This window comes from Haliaeetus albicilla, chromosome 3, assembly GCF_947461875.1.
Source record: "Haliaeetus albicilla chromosome 3, bHalAlb1.1, whole genome shotgun sequence".
NCBI lineage: Eukaryota > Metazoa > Chordata > Aves > Accipitriformes > Accipitridae > Haliaeetus > Haliaeetus albicilla.
Window position 1 is genome coordinate 70,699,356 of NC_091485.1, and position 24,866 is coordinate 70,724,221.

Below are 24,866 nucleotides of genomic sequence, written 5' to 3' on the forward strand. Positions count from 1 at the left end.
GACGCATGTGATAAAGTATCTTGATGGAAGAAACTGGCTCTGCGTAGCACTATAAGACTGTAAAAAGTGCCTTATGGGTGTAAAAGGAAAAGAAGAAAACAAAAGAAACAAAATTCTGAATGAAGAGCACCAGGAATCAACATAGGACCTGAGCAACACAGGGACCTGAGAAATTACACAAGGATCCAAACACCCCTAAAGTGACACTTAAGATTTCATTAGTCTTGCTTAAATGAAACTTGGCTTTTTTGTGATAGAGCTTCAGTACATTATCTCTAGTTTTCAATAATGAAGTCACATGTTGGATCTAAATTTACTTGTGCTTTGAAGCCTCATGGTAAGATTAAATACTTAGGTGCCTTCCCTGTGAACATTCCCCTGTCCAACCTCTTTAAGAGCCAGCTGCTGAACAAACGTAATCTTTCAATCAGCTGGTTTGATTGGTATGTGGCAGCAGCCTTTGGGGCATAACAAACACAGAAACACTGTGTGGAAAAGTAATAATTTTCTGTTTAGTCTAATAAGCCCCTTTTCCTCATGAGATTTCTTTCAGTTTAAAATCTTTCTGGGAAGATGGTGCTTGCCATGCACATTGGCACTACCATGTGCAGTCAGGAGAGTGTTTCCTTTGCAAATGGGGTATACTATAGTATGCAGTGGATTAGGAGTAGCAGGCTTTGCACAGCTGCTCCCACATCGCTCCTGGGCAAGCATAACTTTGCCTCTGAGCTGTCCATAGTATAATAGCAACATTAGTAACTTCAGGATGTTCCAAACAGTTAGCAGAGATCTGTAAGTGTTTATTGTCTCCCAAAGAAAAACGTAAATGGTAAGCAGATAATATGTTTTTCTGCTACAATCACAGTTCAGATTTGACCTATGAACAGCATAATGATGACTCTAGGCTGCATCATTCAGGGCGCGTGGACACAAAAATCCTCCAGGATGAGGTTAGTTAACACAATTATAGTAGAAATTGAGGGAGAGATTTTGAATGCTGTATTCATTTGTTAAACTAAATGAAATACTAGGAATTGGGGTGAGACTTCATGTGCATAACAGATGAATCATGAGGGCCACAACAGCCTTCCTGCATTTTTCTTTAGCACTTGGTGCTGTACAGAGTTAGGGTTCTGGAGGAAGTAAACTTTTCTGCCCAATCTAGTGTGATTATATAACCATAGAAAAATGTAGGTTTGAGGGGACCTCTGGAAATTTTAATTCAATCCATGCTCAAACTAAGATCAGCTCTGAGATGAGACCAAGTTGTTATAGGGCCTTAAGAAATTGAGTGTGAGGATCATAAAGTATATTGAAAATATGCTCCACAGCCTCTCTGGGCAACCTGTTTCTATGCATAAATATCCTCATCTGAGCACAGTCTGGCTTGAACTCCTCTATAACACCTCATAAGCTAGTAGAAAACAGCCATTAGATGCCCCCTGAGCCTTCTCTTCTCCAGCCTAAACATACCTAAACATGTAATTTTTGCTAAATCCACTCTGGCAATTCCCAGGTACCTTGTTCTTTGTGTCTCTGGACATGATTTCTAGGAGGATGTGCTCCATATTCTTTCCAGGGACCGAGACTGAGCTGACCAGCCTTTAGTTCACCACAGTCTCCTCACTGCCCTTCTTGAAGATGATTGTGACATTTTTTCCAGTCAACAGGAACTTCCTCTGATTGTGCAGCCTTTTAAAGATAACATTGGAACAGTCTGGCAGGGACAATACCCAGGCCCTTAGTACATTTGGCTGTACTTCCATGTCATCTCTTCCCACAGCTCTTTGCAAACCCTGTTTATTTGAATCATCTCTTGCTAGGTTTTCTCCTTCCATGGGTAGTTAGTTCCTCAGTCCATTCAGTTTGTACAGAAGACTCGGGTATCCTGGAGGTCATCAGGAAAACTGAGGCAAAGAAGACATAAGAGTTAGCCTTACTATGTGTGCTTCAGGACTCAGCAGCAGAGGGAGGGAGTGAAGAGTTGTCCTGCCACTGGCTCAATATATGTGAAGATGCTGTGGTTCCAGATGCATACAGTATTGAGACTGAGGACATTTTGCCATGTACACACACAGGTCAATGTAGACAGAGAGTAGTGCCTTTATTGACACGCATCTAACCACAACCAGCACTTGCAGAAACATCAGCAGGGATGGTTCAATCCTGCTTCTCCCCTTTGTTCCATCAGGATTGAAGGCTGTTGTTGGAATATGCGTACATTGAGAAGGTCTCTCCAGCAGCTGGTCTTGGATATCCACTCTGCCCAGTACTCAGCTCAGAACCTAGTCTCCTTCAGCTGCTGGCCTCCAGACATCTCTTGCTGCTTGTTGGTTAGTCCTATTTGAATTTTGCATAGATTTCACACCAATACACTCAAAGTAGAAAATTCATGCACATGGAAGATAGTTACAATTAAAATTTAATGAGAATACAGGCTAGACTGACATGATAAGGTACAAGGCTTAGCAAGACAAGAGTACTGACCAGCAACCTGCTCACACAAAACACCTTTCTCTTTTTGCCTTCTATTTTCACATTCTTGCCCCTCCTTGATCCACCTTAAACCTTCCTTTTCCCCATCTTTGGTCCTTTTCGTAAACTTTCTGCTGTACATCTCACATCTTCCCACAGTTCCTTAAAACTTAGAATAATAAATTTTGCACAGTCCCAAAATTGCCCCTATATTCCATAGAAAGTCCTGTAACCTTCTAGGCAATAACTACTTTAATTTGCCTGGCTCTTGTGGGAAAAAGTTTCATTTGCTGATTGATCCTGATGGGTTTGATACTAGGGACAATGATGTAATCTTTGTTGTAGTCTTAGAAGCAGCCCATTCAGCTCACTCTAATTTCCATTGATTAGGTTTTGAATGATTAAGCAACAGGGGGTTCTTTGCTTACTATTGCTCTCCCCATCCTTTCCAGGTCTATATTGAATTGGCTTAGCCTGTGCCCAGACAACTGAGCAGGAAGTATTTATCTCACGTATCCATTACCATTAGAATCATAGAATCATTTAGGTTGGAAAAGACCTTCAAGATCATCGAGTCCAACCATTAACCATGCCCACTAAACCATGCTCTGAAGTGCCTTGTCTACGCGCTTTTTGAATACCTCCAGGGATGGTGACTCAACCACTTCCCTGGGCAGCCTGTTCCAATGTCTGACAACCATTTCAGTAAAGAAATTTTTCCTAATATCCAGTCTAAACCTCCCCTGGTACAACTTGAGGCCATTTCCTCTTGTCCTATCACTAGTTACTTGATAAAAGGGACCAGCACCCACCTCACTACACCCTCCTTTCAGGTAGTTGCAGAGAGTGATAAGGTCTCCCCTCAGCCTCCTTTTCTCCAGGCTAAACAGCCCCAGCTCCCTCAGCCGCTCCTCATAAGACTTGTGCTCCAGGCCCCTCACCAACTTGGTTGCCCTTCTCTGAACACGCTCCAACACCTCCATGTCTTTCCTTAGGTCCCTACCTCTATTCTTTTGCTGCTGATATCCCTGTAGAAGCTGTTCTTGTCCTTCATATCTGTCACTATTTCAACTGCAGCTGAGCTGGTTTTGTTAACTTTAAGCCTGGATGCTTGGGCAATGTCTCTGTGCCCCTCCTGGGTAGCTTTTGCATTTGTGCTAACTCAGGAGTTCCCTTCTCATCCAGTCTGGTTTTTGACCGTGCCAGTTCAATTTGACTGCACATTGGAAAGGACAGACCTTTTTGATTTGAGGAAGCTGTGCGTAAAGATCAACGAACTCTACCAAGCTTTTTGTCCTCTAGAGCAGTCTTCCAATGCACATGGACTACCAGTTTCCTAAGCAAGCCTGCTATACTGAAGTGCTGGGTCAATTTTCTGCTACCATGCTGATTCATTTATGTTAGGATCTTGAACTCCACCACCTCATGGTCACTGTAGACAAGTCTGCTATTGATCATTGACCACTTCTTTCTTATTCATGAGTGTCAGATCCAGCGTAACCCTTGGGCTGTGTCTCCAGTACCTGCAGCAAAAAATTCTCTGTGGTCTCCAGAAATCTCCTGGATTATTTATGCCCTGACATGATGCTTTTCTAGCAGATCTTAATTTAACCATCTAGCACTTTTAATGAATTAATGCCATTGTTGAAAGTGAAGGAGAAATGGTGTTTTACTTTTAAATGTAAATGTAGTGTAATGTTCCTAAAGAGAATAGGCATAATGACTCTATTTATATTCTACTTTAATTTAAAGAAAATATTGTCAATGAGCTTATATTATACATTATTTTGGTTATAGACCTAGCAAGTGCCTTCTCTATCAGCTGTTACATGAGCTTCCGTCTCAGCAGTCTATTTCTAAAATGCAGATTTTTCCTTTTTTTTTATTTTGTTTTGGTTTCAAAAGCATCCTAGCTAAAAAGTAACGTTTAAAAGAGAAGGAAAAGCAGTCCCAAAGGGCTATTATGACTAATGTAGCAATTATTTTCTGTGCTACAATTATATTTTCTGCCCTGAGAGAATGCAACAAAATATTGCTGCTTTAAAAAAAAAAAAAAAGTAAAAAAGGAAAGAAAAAAAAAAGAAAGAAACATTTTTGTACAAGAGGACTATTGCTGCAAATATTAACCATTCCATTCCACTAGGAAGTGAATTATAGAACACTCACATTTCTAATTAGCACTCTGTAGTTTCAAGACAAGTTCATCCAAATAATTATATTTACAAACATAAAAATGGCCAAAAAACCTTCACCCACAAGTTTCCACAAGTTTGTGGAAACTCCTGGGTCTAAAAGGCCAATATCCTACTACTACAAACAGTTGCATCATAAAATTATTTTCTAAAGCTTATCAAATGATACATTAAATAAAAATATTATCTTTCTTTATGCTATATCTTTTCAAAAGCTCCAGAGTCAAGATCTTCTGGAAGTTTGAAACCATTCCTCCCAGTTCCAGTTTAAGAATGTTTAGAAATTTTATTCTGGTGCAAGAGATGTTCTTTTTATATTTTTCTCTGTCATGTTTACCTTCATTTTTATATTTGCAGAGAACACCAATGTTTTGTCTCTACCAGTGATATTAGAGGACTTTGTATTCAACAATGTTTCTTTCAGCACAACTCTGAGCTCTACTACTTCTTTGTGTATCAGTTATTGTCTGCACTCCATCTTTCATAGCTTGATTAATATTTGCCTTTATGGCACTGTAACAAATCTTTTTCATTCTTTGTCCAGAAAATCATGAGCTTTCTAAGCACAAGAGGTGACCATCTGATATGATCTGCCTTTATTAAAAGAATCTTCCATTTTCCTCCCTGATGCGGTCAAAACAATTGCCTTACAGTTGACTAATAACATGTTATTTCCTTTTATACATATATATATGTATATAAGCAGTCTCTTTGGATAAGGAATTGCAATTACTACCACTGTGTTAGAGAAATTATAAATACTGATATATATTCCTCTGAGAGATGTATTGAGGTGATTTGTTAATTGTATCCCAAGGGTGCCACATCCCAGTGTTCCAGGCTCTTACACTGAAGGAGTTTCTAAAAATGAATGGAGTCCTTCAGATCCTTCTCACTTTAAATAGGCTTATGTCGTTCAGTCTGTAATCCAGGAAGTCTTAAACTCATTATATATTGGCTACACGTTCCTTGGACTAACAAGGGACAAAAGTATTTGAAAAGATAATCCAATCCTGAATAAGGTCAGAGAAGGCGGGGCGGGGGGGTGGGAAGTGTAAGGAGTTTGATCATTACCTGCTTTTGTCAAGTGTGGGGAGGCATAGAATCATCAAAGTTGGATAGGACCACACAAGGAAAGCTTAGTTGTGGCTACACAGATGATTTGATCTTGCTTGATATTAAGCAGCGTATTCTCAGTCCAGAAGAATACATAAGCATTTGATTAACTTTAAACAGGAAAATTGTTCAAAGGATATAAGCTGTCCTTTAAAAGTCTTACTTATATGGATTATTGGTGTGTTTCATGGTAGTAATACAAAGATTAAGCTGGAGGAGAGAAGCAAAGGACAAAGGATCTACTTAAGTAATTCTAGAAATGTCAAGCTTAATTAGAGTCCCATGAACTGGTAGAGATCCAGGCAAAAATAGATATTGAAAGAAATTAAGACATTTTATTTGAAAGAACCTGCCTTGTCCTTTCTTTCAATATTTTTTCCATGGAAAACTGCATTGTTAACAAGACTATGATAAACATATCCAGAAATGCAAATCAAAGCTTTTATAAGATTCTAAGGAAGAGTTTGTAGGAAATATTGGACAGTTAACTCATTAACTAGTTCTGTTAGTCTCTCTGACTAATTGCCTAAAATCAGTTAGTCTGTTAGCAAAAATCAATGATATTTTTCTCATTCATTTGTTTTCAGAAATAGAACTAGGAGGAAAAGTGCTCATATTTTGAATAAAGCATACATTAGAATTTTAGAAAAAAAGTATTTGAAAATCAGTGTAAGTTTGTCAGAAATACAGAAATCTAGATTGGTTAGTTTTAGTTTTCCACTTTCTTTTGAGAATTACTGTAATTCTGAAAAAGAAACAGAGAGAAAAGTGATTAGAGTTTCTTTATGCTAGCAGTGAGATGACAGAATATATGTTACAGCAGTCATTCAAAATATAATTACACCTGTTTAAGTTTGTTTTGACTAATGTGATAATGCAGGTAAAATGGCCTGAGTTAATTGCTATGAATGAAAACTTTGAAAATTTTGTATAGGTTTCACAGTCTCTCCAGGGGTATACCTGCTGCGGCATAGACTTATCCACAGCCACAGTCGCTTTGAGGTGCATCTGTTCCAGCATGGCCTTACCCGTGGGCCACAATCCCTTCAGAGCTCTACCTGCTCCAGCGTGGCCTTACCAACATCCACAGTGCCTTCAGGAGTGAACCTGCTCCACCACGGCCTTACCCATGGCTGCAGTCCCTCCAGGGGTGTACCTGCTCTGTTGTGGGTTTACCCATGGCCGCATGCTTTGAGGTACTCCAGTATGACCTCATGCACAGCCACTGATGCTTCAAGGTGTACCTGCTGCAGCATGGGCTTATCCTTGGGCCACAATCCTTTCAGAGCTCTACCTGCTGCAGCACAGACATAACCACAGCCACAGATGCTTCGAGATGTCCCTGCTCTGGCATGGGCTTATCCGCAGCCACAGATGCTTTGGGGTGTCCTGCTCCTGCGTGGATTCATCCACAGGTCACAGTCCCTTCCACTCAAGTTCATGCTGGAGTTCCAGCCTGTCCAGTACGGCAGCACAGAAACAGCAGCGATGCCCTGGCCGCCTGCCAGCCCAGGCGCATTGCCATTGCTGTTATCAAAATGTTCCCAGGCACAGCAGAGTAAGATGATAAGCAGTACAGCTGTATAGCAAGCAGCGACAGCAAAAAGCAGCCACTAATGAGCACTAGACTCCAAAAGGCAAGCAAGCCCCATGGCAAGCACAGGAGCCTGCCAATTAATAGCTGAACAGCAATAACAGCTATACATTCGATCTAGCACATTCCAATCAAATCTGTCCTTATCTCATACACTTCAAGCCCCGTGTTGGGTGCTAAAAAGGACTGTCATGGTTTAACACCAGCCGGCAACTAAGCACCACACAGCTGCTTGCTCATTCCCCCCCAGCGTTCACATCCCCCAGGGATGAGGAAGAGGATCGGAACGCTAAAAGTGAGAAAACTCATGGGTTGAGATAAAGACAGTTTAATAGGTAAGGCAAAAGCCATGCACACAAGCAAAGCAAAACAAGGAATTCATTCACTACTTCCCATGGGCAGGCAGGTGTTCAGCCATCGCCAGGAAAGCAGGGCTCCAGCACACATAACGGTTACTTGGGAATACAAATGTCATCACTCCAAACATCCCCCCTTCCTTCTTCTTCCCCCAGCTTTATATACTGAGCATGATGTCATATGGTCTGGAGTATCCCTTGGGTCAGCTGGGGTCAGCTGTCCCAGCTGTGTCCCCTCCCAACTTCTTGTGCACCCCCAGCCTGCTCGCTGGTGGGGTGGGCTGAGAAGCAGAAAAGGCCTTGGCTCTGTGTAAGCACTGCTCAGCAGTAACGAAACCATCTCTCAATTACCAACGCTGTTTCCGGCACTAATCGAAAACATAGTCCCATACTAGCTTCTATGAAGAAAATTAACTCTATCTCAGCCAAAACTAGGACATTTGAAAGACCAGTTTGCATGCAAATAGGAATATAGATCTATTCCTTGTACAGAATTAGAGCAACAATAGCCCAAGGCTTCTCAGGTTGACCAAAGCTGGTTAGGAAGCAGATGATTAATTGTGGCAGGTTTTGCATACTTGTCTCTTCACATAAGGATGAGAGTGTAGGTCAAGTTTCTGCCACTTTCTGATATTTATGCTACGTTCCAGCAGGGATTCACGTCATTCCAAAAATCCCTTCCTTACCGATGAGACAAGAAAAGAAAAATGACCCCTACCTGTACTAACCCGTTACAAATGTCAGGAGAGACAGATCAGTAACTGTGGTTGTAATGGTGTCGGAGTTTGAGCCAGCTCAGCTATTCCTGTCTGCAGTCCTGTACTTTTGAGCTACAGGCTACTACAGAAGAAAGGAACTACAGTTCTGGCAGCATTCAGAAAAGCTGGAACAAGGCTTTTTTTTTTTTTTTTGGTCAGAAGATGGAGGTGGGCTTCATTTAAGTTAATTTTAAATTAGACATCTACAGCTAAGCTAATCAGCTTAGTTTCTCATTCTAGCCAGTAGAGAGATGATTTTTTTCGCGGAGTGATTTTTCTGCCCTATTTTTAACCATCTACTTCAGTCCAAGCTGTATTGCACTAAGAAGGAACTGTTTCTCTCCACTGACTATAAAAGGATGTGAGATATTTAGTTTGGCTATGCACATTGTGCAAGATGAACCGAACTCTAAGTTCCCAATTCATTTTTCTGCAGTAACGGCTAAAAATAAGTTAACATCCAGCCACAAACACACCCTAAATCCAGGCTGCAGAATTCCATTCAGAGAGCTCTGGAAATGAAAGTGATGAAGCTGGCTTGAGAAAGACAGCAGTTTTGTCACAGTTGGCAATGGAAATAGATATCTGGAAGAGGCAACCTGCATCCTAAGTTATATCCTAGTGGACAGGTCAATGCAAAGGGAAGTGTATCAGATGGGTGCTTACACAAGTATACCTTAGACAGCAGTTGGAGTCATTAGTTAATGAAGACCCTATACAAATTGTTGTTCACAATGTAGTAGTGTTCCTGGTAATATCCCTTCCGTAACAGGTAGAAGGCATTAAAAATTGTTGCATTCAGAATTCATAAGAAAATCATCCAGCAACAGTTTGATCTCTGGACTTATTTCAAAGATGTCAGCCTTCCACTGGGTCTCAACATCATATAAATCTCCTACTTCGATGTAAGTCTGTGACACACTAATTGGTTTTGACTGCTTTTGAAAGTCTGTCACATTGTTCCTCTTGGTAATGTACATAGCTCATGCTTTTGCCTTTATAACAGCTGTGTACTCCAAACCTGAAATCGTTAGGACTTACTTGGTATATTTTGCTTTAGGGGAGCCATTTTGGTTTTCCCCTTCACCCACTAGCTTCAGGTGTATTTGATATTGTTTCAGTCTTGCTGGGATGTACAGACTGGTCAGGCAAAGCTAGCACCTTGACCATGTCACTCTTAAGAAGGAGACAATTACAAAAGATATGAGAGATTCAAATACAGGCACTGAATCTTGCTGAGTTATGGGGGACCTTTAAATATTTGTTACTTCTTCCATTAAAGTTACAAAAAAGAGAAACGAGAGTGTGTGTGTCAGAATGGAGAAAGGGGGAGAGAAAAAAAAAAACATTAAAGCTTTGAAACATGTAGAGTATTGAGTAAGGATTTCATTTTAACAATGCCCTTAATTTGCTTTTTGTTTAGCTGGAGAGTGATTTTGTAAGAAAAAAATAAAGGGAGATAAACTATTTAATAGTTTTTAAAAATGATTCCACATGGTAATATTTACCCTCTCTGGGAAGAAGTTAGCTTTTCAATAACCCATGCCTTTTACTTATTGGAATTACTTTTTTTTTATTTTTCTTTTTTTTCCCCCTTACTGTATTTGATGGTGGTACAGAGCACATAAAGTGCCTTATTTATTAGTTATAAATTAGCTGAGATTGTCTGAAGGTTTTGGTACTGTTGTTATTAAAGTCTAATGCTATTTTCTTGAAGACAAAACAGGAATAACAATGAAAGTGGGGAACAAGAGGAACAGTGGAGTAGCAATAGTTCTTTCTGCTGATGATGCTTACTTGTAAACCTCACTGATAAGGATAAACAGACACACATACAGCTTTATTATGCACTAAAAAAACTAATAAACTTCTGCTACCATCAGGATGTTTAAAAAGCTTTTAGCTGCTTTGGTGTTTTTTTGTTTTGTGGGTTTTTTTTCTTCATTCTTTCTTTCAATTTTTCTCTGATCATGGGTTCACAGCAGAATTGTAAATGAAAACAGTCATGGTGGTCTACATCTTTTTAAACAGAAATGTAAGAAAAGAACTAGAACAAGGAGGGAAAAGGTCATTAAAGGAGAGGATCAAGGCAGCATCAGGGTTTTCCCATCTCTGGCAGTGTTCGGAATTCACCCAGAAGTAACAGAGAGATCAGTTTTAAAGATCAGTGTCAGATTATGTGATTAAAGACTCATCTCTGCAGGCGAAGAAGAGCCCAGAGACACAAAGGCAGGCTAGGGACCCCCAGTCTTAGACATGAGCCCCTACCCCAGTTTCTTCCAGGACTTTCCGAGGAAAGCCTAAGCCCCATGGGCTGGGGAAGGCACCCACCCAGTGCGATCCTGGAGTAGCTTTCTGGGTCACCTCACAGACCAAGGAGGGGTCACTGCCTGGGATATGGAACCCATTATGGGATGCAAGGGAAGAGCACTAAAATGATGATGGTCTGGGAAGTATACAGGAGAGGTGTCTGTCTTCGAGCTTGCTACTGGAGGGGCCAGGAGGTCCAAGCCAGCTACTGGGGAGTCTGTGAGGTCTAGGCATCAGCTGAAGGACCCGTTTGCATCTGTGTGTCTCTCTGTGTGAGAGACATCTGGAGGCCCACGAGGTTCCAAGGGCCAGCCTCTGAGCAGACTGGGTGTCTAAGGACTATTAATGCAGGGATACACAGTGGGTATGTGTTGGTGTGTGCAAGTGGGTCTGTGTACCATTGCCTGGAGTGGGAACCTTATGTCCCAGTGTTGGCAACTTTAAGGATTTGACGTGCAGGGCCAGCTATTGGGCAGACTGAGCACCTGAGGTCAATTACTGTAGGGATCCACATTGTATATATGTATATATGTTCTCCACTAAAGGACTTTCATCCTAATCAGTCAGAGAGCAGAATGGGATGAGGCCTTTGGTGGTGTTTAGGTGTTTGTGTGTTTGCTGAGCATCTTTGTGTTGATCTGTGTGGCTACCTGCAAGCATGTGCATATGCATATGGTATATGTCTGTGCACGTGCCTACTGGTAACACACACTCAGCCTCACTGCTGGCTGGACTTGCGGCATGGAACGGTGACAACATCACCTCTGTTAGTCTACCAGATCTGACAACACCCTAGCAATCTGGACAACTGGAATCAGGTTGGAAATGCTTGCTCTACAACTGCAGGGACCTGATGGGAAGTGGCAAGATAGCAATTTTGTCTATTGCAATAGTTCATACATCTTCAGGAGTGTAGGAGTCTCAGCTGCACCAAGAGACAAGATACCATCCTAAACAGCAACAGCTCTTCTGCTTTGCAACTGTTTTCCAGCTCCAGGGAAATTCTTGCCCAAGCTGTGGAGTAAATCTGGGAACCGTTGCCTGATGGGGAGGTGAGTTGCCACCAAATTGCTACTCTATGCATGAGTTGACAGCTTTTCCTAAGGTCTAATTTCTACAAAACAAGACTATTAATAATTAAGGAGTGAGTAAAAGCCTGTGTCACTCCTCAGCTATTTGGTATTGGCATTTGATGACAGCCACATTTTTAAATGTGACTTAGATGCTGGGCTTTCCATAAAGCAGAATAAAATATGTCTGTCTAACTGAATTTAAACAGTCATCTACTTTCCACTGTTCCTGATCATTCCCCATGAAATATTTACTCCCAAGACAGCCTTCCTATCTATTCCCACATTTTTAATCTTATATGGGTGACATGTGTCAAGTTTGATGCCCCATAATGCCTTTCTCTTTCAATTTCTATTATTCTATTAATCTATAACTAATTATTTTGTTAACTGGTTGATCCTAGGTTTTGGCATGCAAAATCTGGCCTGCTGCAGCCACTCCAGATTCTTGGAGTTTCCCCAATATGACCTATAAAGATGTTCAGGTTATATCGGTAGAAGACTAATTGGACTGTTTATCTCCCAGAGTTTGTTTTATGAACAGCTCTATGTAGCAGTTCACTTAGGCTTCTGCTTTCCAAAGTAAGACACTGGGTTGGTCTCTGTTGCTTGAAAAACAAGTGCAAACAGTAAGAAAGAACCCAACACATGATATCTGTGATTTACTTCTCACCGAGTCTGACACCTGAAAGAATAACTGGAAACATAGGGAGTGAGTAATGCAATTCCACCCTTCTGGAATCAAGGACAAGCCATGAAGCTTCATATGAGAGCAGCCCTAGGAACCCACACCGCTTTTCTCCCAGACAACTACCCGGGCAGAAATTCTTTCTCACTTTTTCTCTCCATTCTCTGACCTGATCAATCCTGAGTTCTTTTCTATAAACTGGAGAAAAATCCAACAGGAACTTAACCTCCCCCTTGATCTTAATAGGGTCCTTGTTAGGGAATATGTTGCAATGAGGAAAAGCTGTGTGTTTGAAGTTATTCAGGCATAAGGGTTTGTTCTAGATGCATCCTCTAAAAAGAAGTTGATCTGTTTGCACTTTAAAATAAACAGTAAATGTTGCTGTATTTTCTCAGCAGCTGAACAAGAATTTCTTTACGCTTTCTCTGAAAGTCACCAGATTAAACTGCTTAGAGTTGATGCATCCTGCTTCCAGATCCTGTTTTAGCTTAGGTGGTAGAATCTGAGATGTTTCTGGGCTGGTAGATTTTGACCTCTCCATTAACAAGCTGTACAGCCAGAGGGAACATAGCCACAGCAAGTCTGGGGTTGACACCAAGCTAGTGGAAGCCGTCATTACCCTGGAGAGTGGGGCCACTGTTCAGAGGGCTCTTGCCAAGTTAGAGAGATGGGCTGACAGAAAACTCATGATGTCCAACAAGAACAAATTAAGGACCTTGCCCTTGGGAGACATAGGGCACAGTGTCTGATTTAACAGTTCCCAGTAGAAGGGACATGTTAACAGACTGGAGCAAGTGCAGCAAGGAGGTCTTAGTATGGTTAGGGTTTGGAGCAAAAAGATACCAGGAGAAATTGAGTTGGTTTAGGTTGGAGAAGCAAAGGCTGTGAAGGCATCTAGCGACTGCCTTCAACTACCTAATGGAGCCAGACTCTGCTCAAAACTGTACAATGAAAGGACAAGAGACAATTGTCACAGATGTAAAAGGGAAATTTCTGAGAGACATAAGGAAAAAAAACCTTTACAATGGGTGTGGCTATCCACAGCAGAACAGGCTGCCCAGAGAGGCTGTGGAGGCTCTGTTCGTGGAGACATTCAAATCTCAGCTTTTCACAGACCTGAACAATCTGACCTAACTTCAAATTTATACATGCACAGAGCAGGTGGAACCTCCAGAGGGTCTTTGCACCTTAAGTTTTTTTCATATTTCTGTATGTATACACAAAACTTACATCACTCTGGCAACCTGAACTTCCCTGGAGTCCAGATAACTGTTAAGTAGGAGCTTTGTAGACCATAATGTTGTTATTTTACTACTGCAGACCTACCTTAAGTCCTGATCCCATGACTCTCAGATCACTTACCCACCCATCCTGGTTCTAAGAACTGCATGACACATCAGCAAATGCACTGAGGAACAGTCTAAAAGAAATGGATACCCTGATGCTTCTACATATTGTGCTCTGTGGGCTTCCCTTCTGGTAAGGCAGGTTGGGCTGTCAGTTTCTTTGTATCAGAAGACCAACAATCAGCTTAGAATCTCAGACTTTTGCTGTTTTCCTTTCTCCCTCAAAAATAACTTGGCCTGATGAAAATTCAATCTGTTTTTAACAGCAAGGAAAAATTTAACAGCAATAGCATCTGAGGGCTTATAATGGGTCTTGGCAGGTAAGCAAAGGAAGAAGAAAGTTTTGAAATAATTTTCAAGGGTAATTCAATTCCAGAATTTGATTGGGGATCACAGTCTATTGTCTGAGGTTAGTATTTATTCCTTAAGGTCTTCCAATTCACTGCTGAAGTAAATGCTAGGAAATGGAACAACTGTCAAAGTACCTTAGCTTTAAGGCCCACATTGCTAATCACGACACCCATGCCCCAAGGCCTTGAACCTGTAAGTTCTTGTTCAACAAGGACAGCAGGTGGGAGGGGAAGCTGTACATGAACACAAGTAAGATTAAGCGCTAGATTTATTTCTCTGCACGGAGTGGAAGTGAAATGTCAGTTTTCCACAAAACTGCTTTCTTATTTGCAAGAATGGGAAGGAAGAAAGGGCTATTGTTCGCCAAAGAATGTCAGATCTGACAAATTAGTGTGCCACATCCACAGCCGGTTTATGCTGATTTACACCTACTAAGGGTCTGGCCTGTGTGCTGAAATATAAAACTCAGCTCGGTAATGAGACATTTACTCATGTGGTCCTGTGAGCCCCATTACAGCTATTCAGGAATCAATTGGTGGCTGCACAGCTCAGGTTGCTTTCCACTCTCTGTCCTGCTTTTTTGCCTCATGCTTTCATATGAAACAACTGGCATCTGCCCAGAATGAAGGATCAGCTTGCTAAATCCATTGTGTATGTTTTTGTTCACTTGCCAGAAAAAGCTTCCTGATCTTCTGGATTGATCAGGGTATTCAGAGCTTCATTTGCTAAGCAAAAGCAAAGCAAAAAAAATACAAATGTTATCTGGCTACTGTCTCAGGGAACATTTTTACTGATTTGGAAAATCTGGCTCTGTTTTTTAATGCAAATTTTCATTTTGTTCATTGCATTGGGAATTTTACAGAGGTACATACATTCTTCCCTTCGTGGCTTCAGTGAATTTCATGGGCAATTATTGCTGGTCTGTGGGTAACTTTGGCACCTGTTGTTTAGGATTATTTGAGTTCTTCCCCATCAATCAAATGTAGAGCTGGTGTAACTAGATCCAACTTCAGTGAAACCCTTAACTTTAAATGATTTAGTGATATGCAACAAAGCACACTTGCAATGATTCCTGGTAGGGGCTGATTTTGAGAAAGATTCATGTACTTTAAGTTAGTGCCCAAAGGAACACTGTATATCAATATCCTAAGAAAGATGTTTTTAGGGACTTCCCAGGAGACTCTACCATTTTTCATGGGCAAGCCTGAGCACTCAATCTGCTGCAGGCACCTAATTCTATACATCCCATAGTATCTATACCTCACAAATTCTGCTTCAAGTTAAGAAACTATTCATAGCATCAGTACCAGGAACTACATTGGCTGAACATTCATGAAGATTCATACTAATCACTGGTACCTAATATATGCAGGTATTAAAATGCCTACAAAAGCTAGGTTGCACAAGAAATAAATCAGAAAAGAAGCCTTGGAATGTTTTTATAAATCTTTTATGTCAAGAAGAAGAGATGAATCTTGAGATTGGATATGAGGACAATTGTTCAGTTAATTAGCCGCGGAAAGCATATCATTTAATTATAATGTAACTGTTTTATGGAGTTTGCTGGTTTACATCAGAACCTATTGAAACAAAAGTCTAGGAAAATGAAATTTGCTAAGATTATAAAGTAACCTGAGGCCCTTCCAGATCAAACTCTCTGAAGTGAATTAACTTCAGCATTGGGCATTTTTAAGAGCATTTGTTACACAGCAAGACGTGTTCCTTCACAATGATGCTTCCGTGGGGTGGAGGAAATAGCTAAAGGCTCTCATTTGATTGTGATTTGTCAACAGAAACTCCAGTTTTTCACCTATCTATTGAAGAATTTTTCTCAGTGGTGATGGAAAATCAATGAACTTCCTGGAAGGCAGGATTTGATTTCACAACTTTGAAAACAAAACAAAACAATAAGCGTATTTATAAGGGAAGAAGATGTTCACAACCAAACACATTCAGTGATGTCCCATAGTTGGACTTTCTACAATTTAATTTTATGACACATCCTAGGCTAAAGGTGTGTCTTTGTCTCTTCCCAGATCTGGAGTGTTCTCTGGTGCTACTCTGCCCTTTCCTCCCATGTAGGAAACACCAGTCGAGTAAGAAGGCATAGAATAGTGTGAGGAGAAAGTGGAAGGAAGGGAAGAAGGGATTACGAGAGGAAGGGAGGATGGGAAGGAAAGAGGGAAGGAAGCAAGAATCAAGGAAGGAAGCAAGTCTTGGCTGTTTCTCAGTTCATTTTCTTCCATTCTTTCTCCAACATGTGGAAGGAGGCTGTGACAGTACACCTTAGCCTAGTTCATGGGTGCTGCAGTCCATCCCCATCACCCAAGTCTTTACTCTGGCTCAGGGCATGCCCGCTAGCACAAAAGGTCCAAAGAGGTGAGGCAGTTCTGGGAAGTTTGGGACATTTTTCACTTTTTGGCAGTACCACAGAGAAATGGGAAAGCCTGTATATTCCCCCTGTGCCCTTGCAGGAGAGTGGCTGGAATGAGTCCCCAGGGGCAAGTACAGAGTTTATTTCAGAAGAAACAACCTTCTTTCGCTTCTTACTCTCATGCATCACTTAAAAAAAGCAATACTGAGCCTAAAAAGAGATTTGTCCTTCCATTCAATGCATTAGTTTTGACTTCTTGATTTTTTTTTTTTTTTTCTTTTTATAGTTTGTGGCCTTGCATGCTCTTAAAGAGACTTTTCTTTAGTGATTCAAGGACAAATACTTTCCCTTTGGGTCTGATTGAAGTTTGGGCTCCTCATTTCTCTCAAAAAAAATTGTATAAGTTCTTCAAGAAGATATAGCAAATATTTTTATGTCTTTGGGATGTGGGGATGATATCTTTAGCAACAATTCTCTGATTTGGGGAACACTATCATTTTATATCCCCTACCTCCTGAGGCAGACAGGAAGAATGAATTGAGGAATGTGACTTTTTTTCTATGTAAAACTCAGTGTCTTCTGTGGAGAAATATCTAGAAAAATGACATTACCATTTCACCACCAGCAAAAAACCACAATGTATGTAGGTTTGGTGATGTGCTCCAGTGCAGTGGGAAATGAAAATAAAACCCTTTTCTATATAATGTTTTCTTTCAGGATAATGAGAAAAAGACACGTCTAATTATTGCCTATAGTCAGTAAGGATGCTTGTAGAAAAGCAAGACAAGCAGGTTCAGCACTGAGAGTCTTTTTCTCAAATGAAAGTTCTGAAAATTGGCATATTTAGCACTTTGGGACTGCTTTCTTTCTATCTTTTTGTCTATTCCTTTTCAAAAATTAGTCTTTGGGCTTAAGAATGTATCACTGGGAGCACTGTATACCCACATATTGTTTTAGTTTGACCAAAAAAGAGAAAGGGATAAAAAAAAAAAGGGTTTCAGCAAAACATATGCAATAAGCTCTACTCCTGAGGGTGCATCCATTTTGAATCATTGCTCAGTAGTAATTAATTTCTGCTTGATATTTCCACAAAGCCGTAATGCCATCTATTTTCTTACTGCCACTGCTAATCCTGCCACTAAACCCTGTATTTCAGAGTGCTGACCTCAGTAATAAAATATTGTTATCACCATTGTTTGTACTAAGTGACAGCAAATTAGGATTTAACAGGTATGTTGCAAAACTTGGGATTTTATCCTCTGTTTATAGAGGACTGTGGTCAATTATTCTTGGTGACTGTCAATTAGTCTGTTGCACTGCTGTAGTTTATGAATGATAGGTTTAAGTTTTTTGGCTCCTTTTCTAAATTTAAAAACAAAGAATAAAAACTCTAGACCTTATAACATTGTGTCTGAGTCCAGTAAGTCACCTGGCATGTTATTTCAAGCTGTTGCTGTTATCACTGTACTCAGAAAAAAATTATGTTTGGCTAAAACACAATTTTCAGAATGGCATCCAGGCTCATTTAGAAAACCCAACAGATGGGTTGTGTTAGTAACCTTAATTTAAGGACCTAGTTATTGCTTAAGCTTAAAAAAACTGTTTAAGCATTCCTCCTAAACAAAGGATGGAATTCGATTTCAGAAGTACAGGTCCCTAGCACCATTTAATATGCCTCAGGTCATCCAAGGTGTCTGCATGTGAATGATGGGAAAGAAAAAGGACCCATAGAGTGACAGCAGGACACCAGGCAGGATATTCCCTTGTACCTACATGGACATCAAACATCTGCATGTTTTTTGCTCAATTCTGACTTCAATGTCTCTCAAGTGGGAAAGATGAGATGATGCCTTAGAGAACAGGAGAAGATCCTGACCACCAAACTTAGGAAGACATAATTTCCCTCTAGAGATCTTCACTCTGTTGTCCTTCACTGTGTGTACCAGAAATGCAAACACATACATTAGGATGCCAGGTTCACCAGGAGCTTAACATTTGGGTATAAATGAGAAGGCTAAATGAACTGTGTTGGATCCTTCTCACAAATAAATAACTACCTTAATAGTGCGCTCCAAATATGATTCACCTCCACTATTTAAAAAAAAATAAAATGTATTTTATTTATCATTTGAATTTGCCTGTTGTCACTATGTAGCAGTTTGTTCTCATTATGCCTTTAATATCTAAACAGAAGAGCCCTTTGTTTCCTGGTATTTCTGTTGGTGACACACATTAATCAAGTTCTCAAATACCTTTTAGATAAACTAAGTTGGATGTGCTTTTAAGTTGTTGTTTTTCTAAGGCATTTTCTCTGACCCTTTAATACTTTGAGTGGGGTTTTTTGGTGTTCTTTCAAACTCTTCAAAACCCTTTACAAATTGCAGATCCTAGAACTGGACATACTATCAGGCTAACTTCTTGGGCAGCAGAGAAGGAGGTGCTGATCTCCTCTCTCTGGTGACCAGTGATAGAACACAGGGAAATGGGATGAAGCTGCATCAAGGGAAGTTCAGACTGGACATTAGGAAAAGGTTCTTCACGGAGAGGGTGGTCATTCACTGGAAGAGGCTCCCCAGGGAAGTGGTTATGGCACTAAGCCTGTCACAGTTCAAGGAGTGTCTGGACAATGCTCTTAGTCATATGGTTTAGTTGTAGACAATCCTGCGAGGAGTGGAGATTTGGACTCGATGATCCTTATGGGTCCCTTCCAACTTGAGATATTTTATGATTCTTTATAAAAATCACTATTTGGCTCATTTGCATATCTATTCTTACTTTCAGAGTGTTTTTTGTACCTCTTTTTCCTATATCATTTCAAGGAAGGCTGATATTGAGCTTTTGATGTTGAATAAGCCTTTTAAGTGCCATTGCTTTCAAGGGGGGAAACCCTTGTTCTTCATTCTTTAAGGCTGCGTGACCCTCACAGCTTTTTTCCCTAGACATGTAATTTTTCATTAGGCTCTATAAAATAGATTAGACTAGCCTTGTAGCTTAGTATTACTGTTCGTTCTTATCTTTATTACACCTTTTTTTCTTGAGTTATTCAATAATTTTACATTTACTTCAGATCTTGAATTCTGATGTTGAATAACTATCCAAGTTTTGATCTTTACCCGGTGCTGCAAACATGAAGTTCAGCATGACCTGGATGTTGACTTATTAAAATGGCAGATGGATATTCTTAATCTTTTTAATACACACATTGTGATTTGTATGCTGATATTTTCAGTTGAAATATCATGTTAGGTTAAGTGAAATGTCTATGCATATTAGATTAAGGCAAATACCTTTACCAATAAGGCTTGCTATCAGAGTGAGACTTTGGTGGGGAGGAAGGATAAAGAATTTATTTACTTGCTTTTGTGGCTTATGGTAAGGCTAAAATATCTGAGAATTCAGAAAATCAGCATGTACTGTTTCTTGACTGCAAACTTGCAGTTTCATCAGCATCTCTGATAAATGTTCCTCCCAATTATCATTGATGTTATTCATTATAAATTTATCTTTCCTCTTAGTTATATTCTCAAATTTACTTCCTTGGCGTAAACTATCCCTTTTGTAATTTTGGATCATCTTTTGTTTAGAACACATTCTAAATATGAGATCTTGATCACTGATTCTTAGTTAGCTATCAGCTTCCAGTCTAGTGGATCAATCTTTATCAATAATGATGACCAAAAAAAAAAAAAAAAAAGAATATTTTAGTTACACAGAGGAGGAAGAATGAGGTTAAATGACTCACTCAAGACTATTCAGAAACTCTTTGTCAGAGACAGTATAGCACAGATCTTCTCAATCTTAAATTAGTGCCTTCAACAAAAGACTAACCTGTCAAACACATAATGTTGGCCCCACATATATCTGAGGCCCCTGTCTGTTTCACACATGAACAGATGGCAAATAGAACTTTTTCATGTGAAATCTTATTCCCCAGGTGCTATAGCTTCAAAAATTATATTAAAAATATTCATAATAATTGGAAGGTGTTGTTATAGTACACCAAACACTCATAATGTAAAGCCTATTACAAGCTGCAATTTTTTTTTTAGTAGCCACTATATATTATCACAAAATAGTATGGGAATTTTTAATTACTGGAATGACAGAGCAAACAGTTACTCTTTAATGTTTTATTTAATACATATTCATGAAAGGTCTAACTGCAGTTAAGTGAGGTGTCCATGATAACATGCACAGTGATCTAGTTTGTGATAACATATTTGTAAACAAATATTTCTGTAAATGTCATTAATACTTGGAGTGTTGCATGGGCAGTGCAGGGTCCAAACCTACCATGACCTCTGCTTTATACAGATCAAAACATTCAGTATATTTCAGTACTTTGGTAAGTGTGCAAAAAAGATGAGGGTTTACTGGGAGTCTTGTGGAAGACATTGTATTCAAGGAGTTAGTTATCTTGAGCAAACTCTGACAGCTCTAGTGGGCCTTGTGCTAAGGCTTGAGATACCCATAGAATAGCTTGAGCAACCATAGTGTAACCTAGACATAAAAATAAAGGGGAACCATGGTAGTGAGGCGGGGGGTGAACCTCTCCATGGATGGGATCTACGCAGCATGCTATGGCTGTTCTTCTGCAATCTGTCTGATGCTGCATGGGATTGGGGTTCCCAACATCTGAAGGAACATAAGATTTATTCGCTCTCTGTATTTCTCTTTCTAATTCTTATCGTGTTATTATTACTATTGTTATTACAGCAGTTTTGTTACACCACTTGCTGCTGTGCCTTTCTTACTGACATCTGGAAAGAACCCTGCACCCCTCCTGGTGCAGAACAGAGGGCTAAAAAGAAACAGTAAGACTTGCACAATCTCCACACATTGAAATTCACATTCCTCCTGCTTTACCTTTTGTAAGAAAAATGTAATTGTATTGCAAAAATAGACCATCTTAGGATGTGTCTCTGACTTCTTGCCCATTTGTAAAATCTTAGTTCACCAGAAACAGGTCAGTGCCGCAGGCTTGTTGTATTTCAGTTCTTTAGCTCTGCAATACTATGTACATGCAGGTGCATTATTTTAGTTATGAACTATGTTTCCCAGCAAATCTCCGCTGCACAATGGAAACAGAGTACAGTGCCAGGAACAGCTGTAGTGTAAAAGTTCCGGCTATCATGTTGGCCATCAAACTAGAATTCTGAAACACCAGATGAGGCAGTACAGTCTCTTACGAAGTGGGGAGAAAATCACTTTAGCTGGGACAGGTGTATTTTTTGTGGTGACTAAATAAGTCAGTTTTAGAACAGTTTTAGCTTGTGGTATGCTACAAGAAGTAGTGAGGCAGTTGCTAGCCTAGAAAGCATCTAACTTTTTTTGCTTTTACGAAAGAGAAAATGATGCTGTTGTTTACAAAGTCTCAAGTCTAGTGTGACTAATTCAGTATCTAACTGAGGCATGGGTAAGCCTCATACGTAGTGTTCTAAATATGTGCAGTAGGGAGAGAAGGGAGGGTGGTCTTAATAGAAGAAATTGGTGTGAACTGAATTGGTCCACCTAAATGAAATATTTTAATCCCATAAATAGTCAGTGGCGAGCAATAAAGTGTCTCTGACAGCCTGCTCAGCTTCTTTTAGTTTGAATAAATTAGGTCCCTGGACTAAAAAGACCTGTGGATACAGTTGGAGGTTTACCTGTCTGCAGAGAATTTGAGCAAAATGTGGTGAACTCAAGCCAGCATCAGCAGGTCAAGATGTAGAAATGTCTGTAAAATAATAGAGAAAGTAAAAAGTAGCATAGTAGGGCGGGGTGGAGACAGGGGGGAATAGAAAGAAAAAAAGCAGAATAAAATAAAATACTTCATAAAAATATACACATCAATCAACAAAGAAATCTTTTTTGAACCTCCAAGCACATAGAGAACTGTTGTCTGGGGCATATTGTTCACTATAGACATTGCAGAAATTTACAGTGATTTTTAAAAAATATATATTATGCAAGCATTTTTTATTCTGTTATTTATTATAGTTTATTTGTATTTTGAAAGCATTAATAATAGACACATAAAATATTTGTCTATAAGTTTCTATGTAGGGAACTCACCTGGGTTCCAGTTAATGGACAACTTTGCACTGAAAAATCACTACATAAAGTCCTATTAAAAACTACCCTAACCACTAGGTTAGATATTCATATCCACACTTCCTTTCACTTCCTGTCAGAATACAGAAATGTCTGTAAATTAACACTAAAGAAATAATATAATAAAACTAAATGCATTAAAATGAAAAATAAAAGAAATATGTACTTCTGCTTAGCAAAACAGCTGCCATGATGGGATATCCTGTCCTGGATCTGAGCATAATATTAAAGATCTCTGTTTTTCCATCTTCTTTAGAAGTGCTCTAAATTCTATGTTCTATTGAGAGATAGGAGGCACTTCTCTCCCTTCTCTTTATATTTCATTCTTTCTCTATCTTCTGTAGAAAACCTTCTATCTAGTGCTTAGTGTGTTATAAGTCTTGTGGAGTGCTTGAAGATGACCTCCTGGCTAAAGTCCCTCTGCAAACACAGACAAATATTTAGTTTGTGGCTCCATATCTTGGCATGAAAATCCTCCAACCTGTCAAGAAGAGGAAACCCTGGCCACGTGCCACAGCTTAGAGCAGGACACAGGCCAGGGACAGACCCGCCTATGTGATTACCACAGCATTATGTGATACAGTAGAGCACATCAAACCAGCTAGCACCAGTGGGAGTTAAAGAAAGACACTTTTGGTTCTGTTGCCCCTCCACCCGAATTATTTTATGTCCACAAGCTGGGATTTAATGTCATCTATTTTAGGAATCACATGGGAAGTCTGGAATAGGTTTGGAGGGTCATTTCAGAGGGCGGTTTGGGACCATGGGATCATAGGATAATTCAAGCTGGAAGGGACCTCAGAAAGTCTCTAGTCAAAAATCCTGCTCAAAGCAGGGGCAGTTACGGGGTCAGACCAAGTTGCTCAGGTCATTATCAGGTTCAGTCTTGAAAATATTACAGTATCTAAATGCTAGCTGACTTTTTTGTCTTTTTTTTTTTGCTTGTTTGTTTGTTTTTCATCCTTCTAACCTTTTTTTTTTCCTTATGTTCAAATTCCTTTCTTTGATTCAGCAGTTGTAATATGCAGGGTTGCCTGCACAAAAGAGTGTAGTCAGATATATGTTTGTTATGTCCAGACTCTGAGCCAGCTAGATGTGAAGTGTGAACAATCTTAACACTATGCAATTGTATTAACTCCAGGCTAAGTCTCACTAAGTACTTTTAACCTTTCTACAACCTCTTCTCTGCCCACAACATCCAGTGTTGCTGTTCCCTAAATAATGTTGAGTACGATCAAGTGTGCTGTTGCATACAAGCTCCTTGCACACAAACTTCTTTCATACAGAAAATAACTAGAAAAGCAAATGTGGCCAATTCAGAGCAGAGCATCAGTGGTTTTGTCTCTCCTGAGCCTTCTAGAAATCCTTCAAGCTGCTTGGAGTTTGCCCTATCCTATGCAATTGTACACCTCCTGCTTGGAGAAACTTCATTCAAATCCTGGACATCCCCACCACTCGGGCAATACCTACAAGTTCTAGTATTATTTTGAAATTCATCCAAAAAACTGGGATCATGCTTATTGGTTTCTGAGAGTCAGAAATGATCCGCAGGGTGTAGATGACCAACCTTTTTGATTCAAAGACTGAGTATACAGTCCAATTTCAAGAACCAGGATATCTCCTTGGTTTGTCTTATTCCAGATCATGTACAGCCAAGCCTCCTGTTTACCATTGATAGGTTGTTCCCCTCCTCTGTCCCCTATGGCTGGTAAAAGATGAGATCAGCCACTCCAGCTCATCTTTTAGGTTTAGAAAAGGCAAACAGAGGCAGAAAGGAAAGGAAAGGAAAACTATAAACATAATATATCTTGGATAAGAAGGTGTATTTTAGCTGAGCAGCCATGACAAGAAAATAGACTGAAGCATTTAATGATGCAGTACATTGTTAAAAAGCCCTTGTAAATACACAGTTATGCATCTTAGTTGATTTTGAGCAATTAATTTAACTATTAGGCATAGTTTTCCTGATTTAATCAAATATATTGAATAAACACAATGTCTGTAAGTAATTCCTTTCTTTTTTTCCCTGGGTTTGTATTTATATTGTTTTTTCCCACTGCATTGAATTTATCTAAGACAGCTGTACCTTTAAATATATAATTACTTTCCTTCTACTGCTACAGAGCTTTCCTTGGGGAAA

At 39.8% G+C, this 24,866-nt stretch overlaps 1 long non-coding RNA gene across 1 annotated transcript; it reads right to left on the minus strand.

The window, feature by feature from the left end:
- Positions 1–1,629: 1,629 nt before the first annotated feature.
- Positions 1,630–23,081, minus strand: LOC138684609 (uncharacterized). The gene is made up of 3 exons (XR_011323860.1): positions 22,893–23,081; positions 22,279–22,349; positions 1,630–1,907 (listed from the first exon to the last, which is right to left on the minus strand). It is a non-coding gene; the product is annotated as an uncharacterized lncRNA (long non-coding RNA).
- Between the last annotated feature and the right edge of the window lie 1,785 nt (positions 23,082–24,866).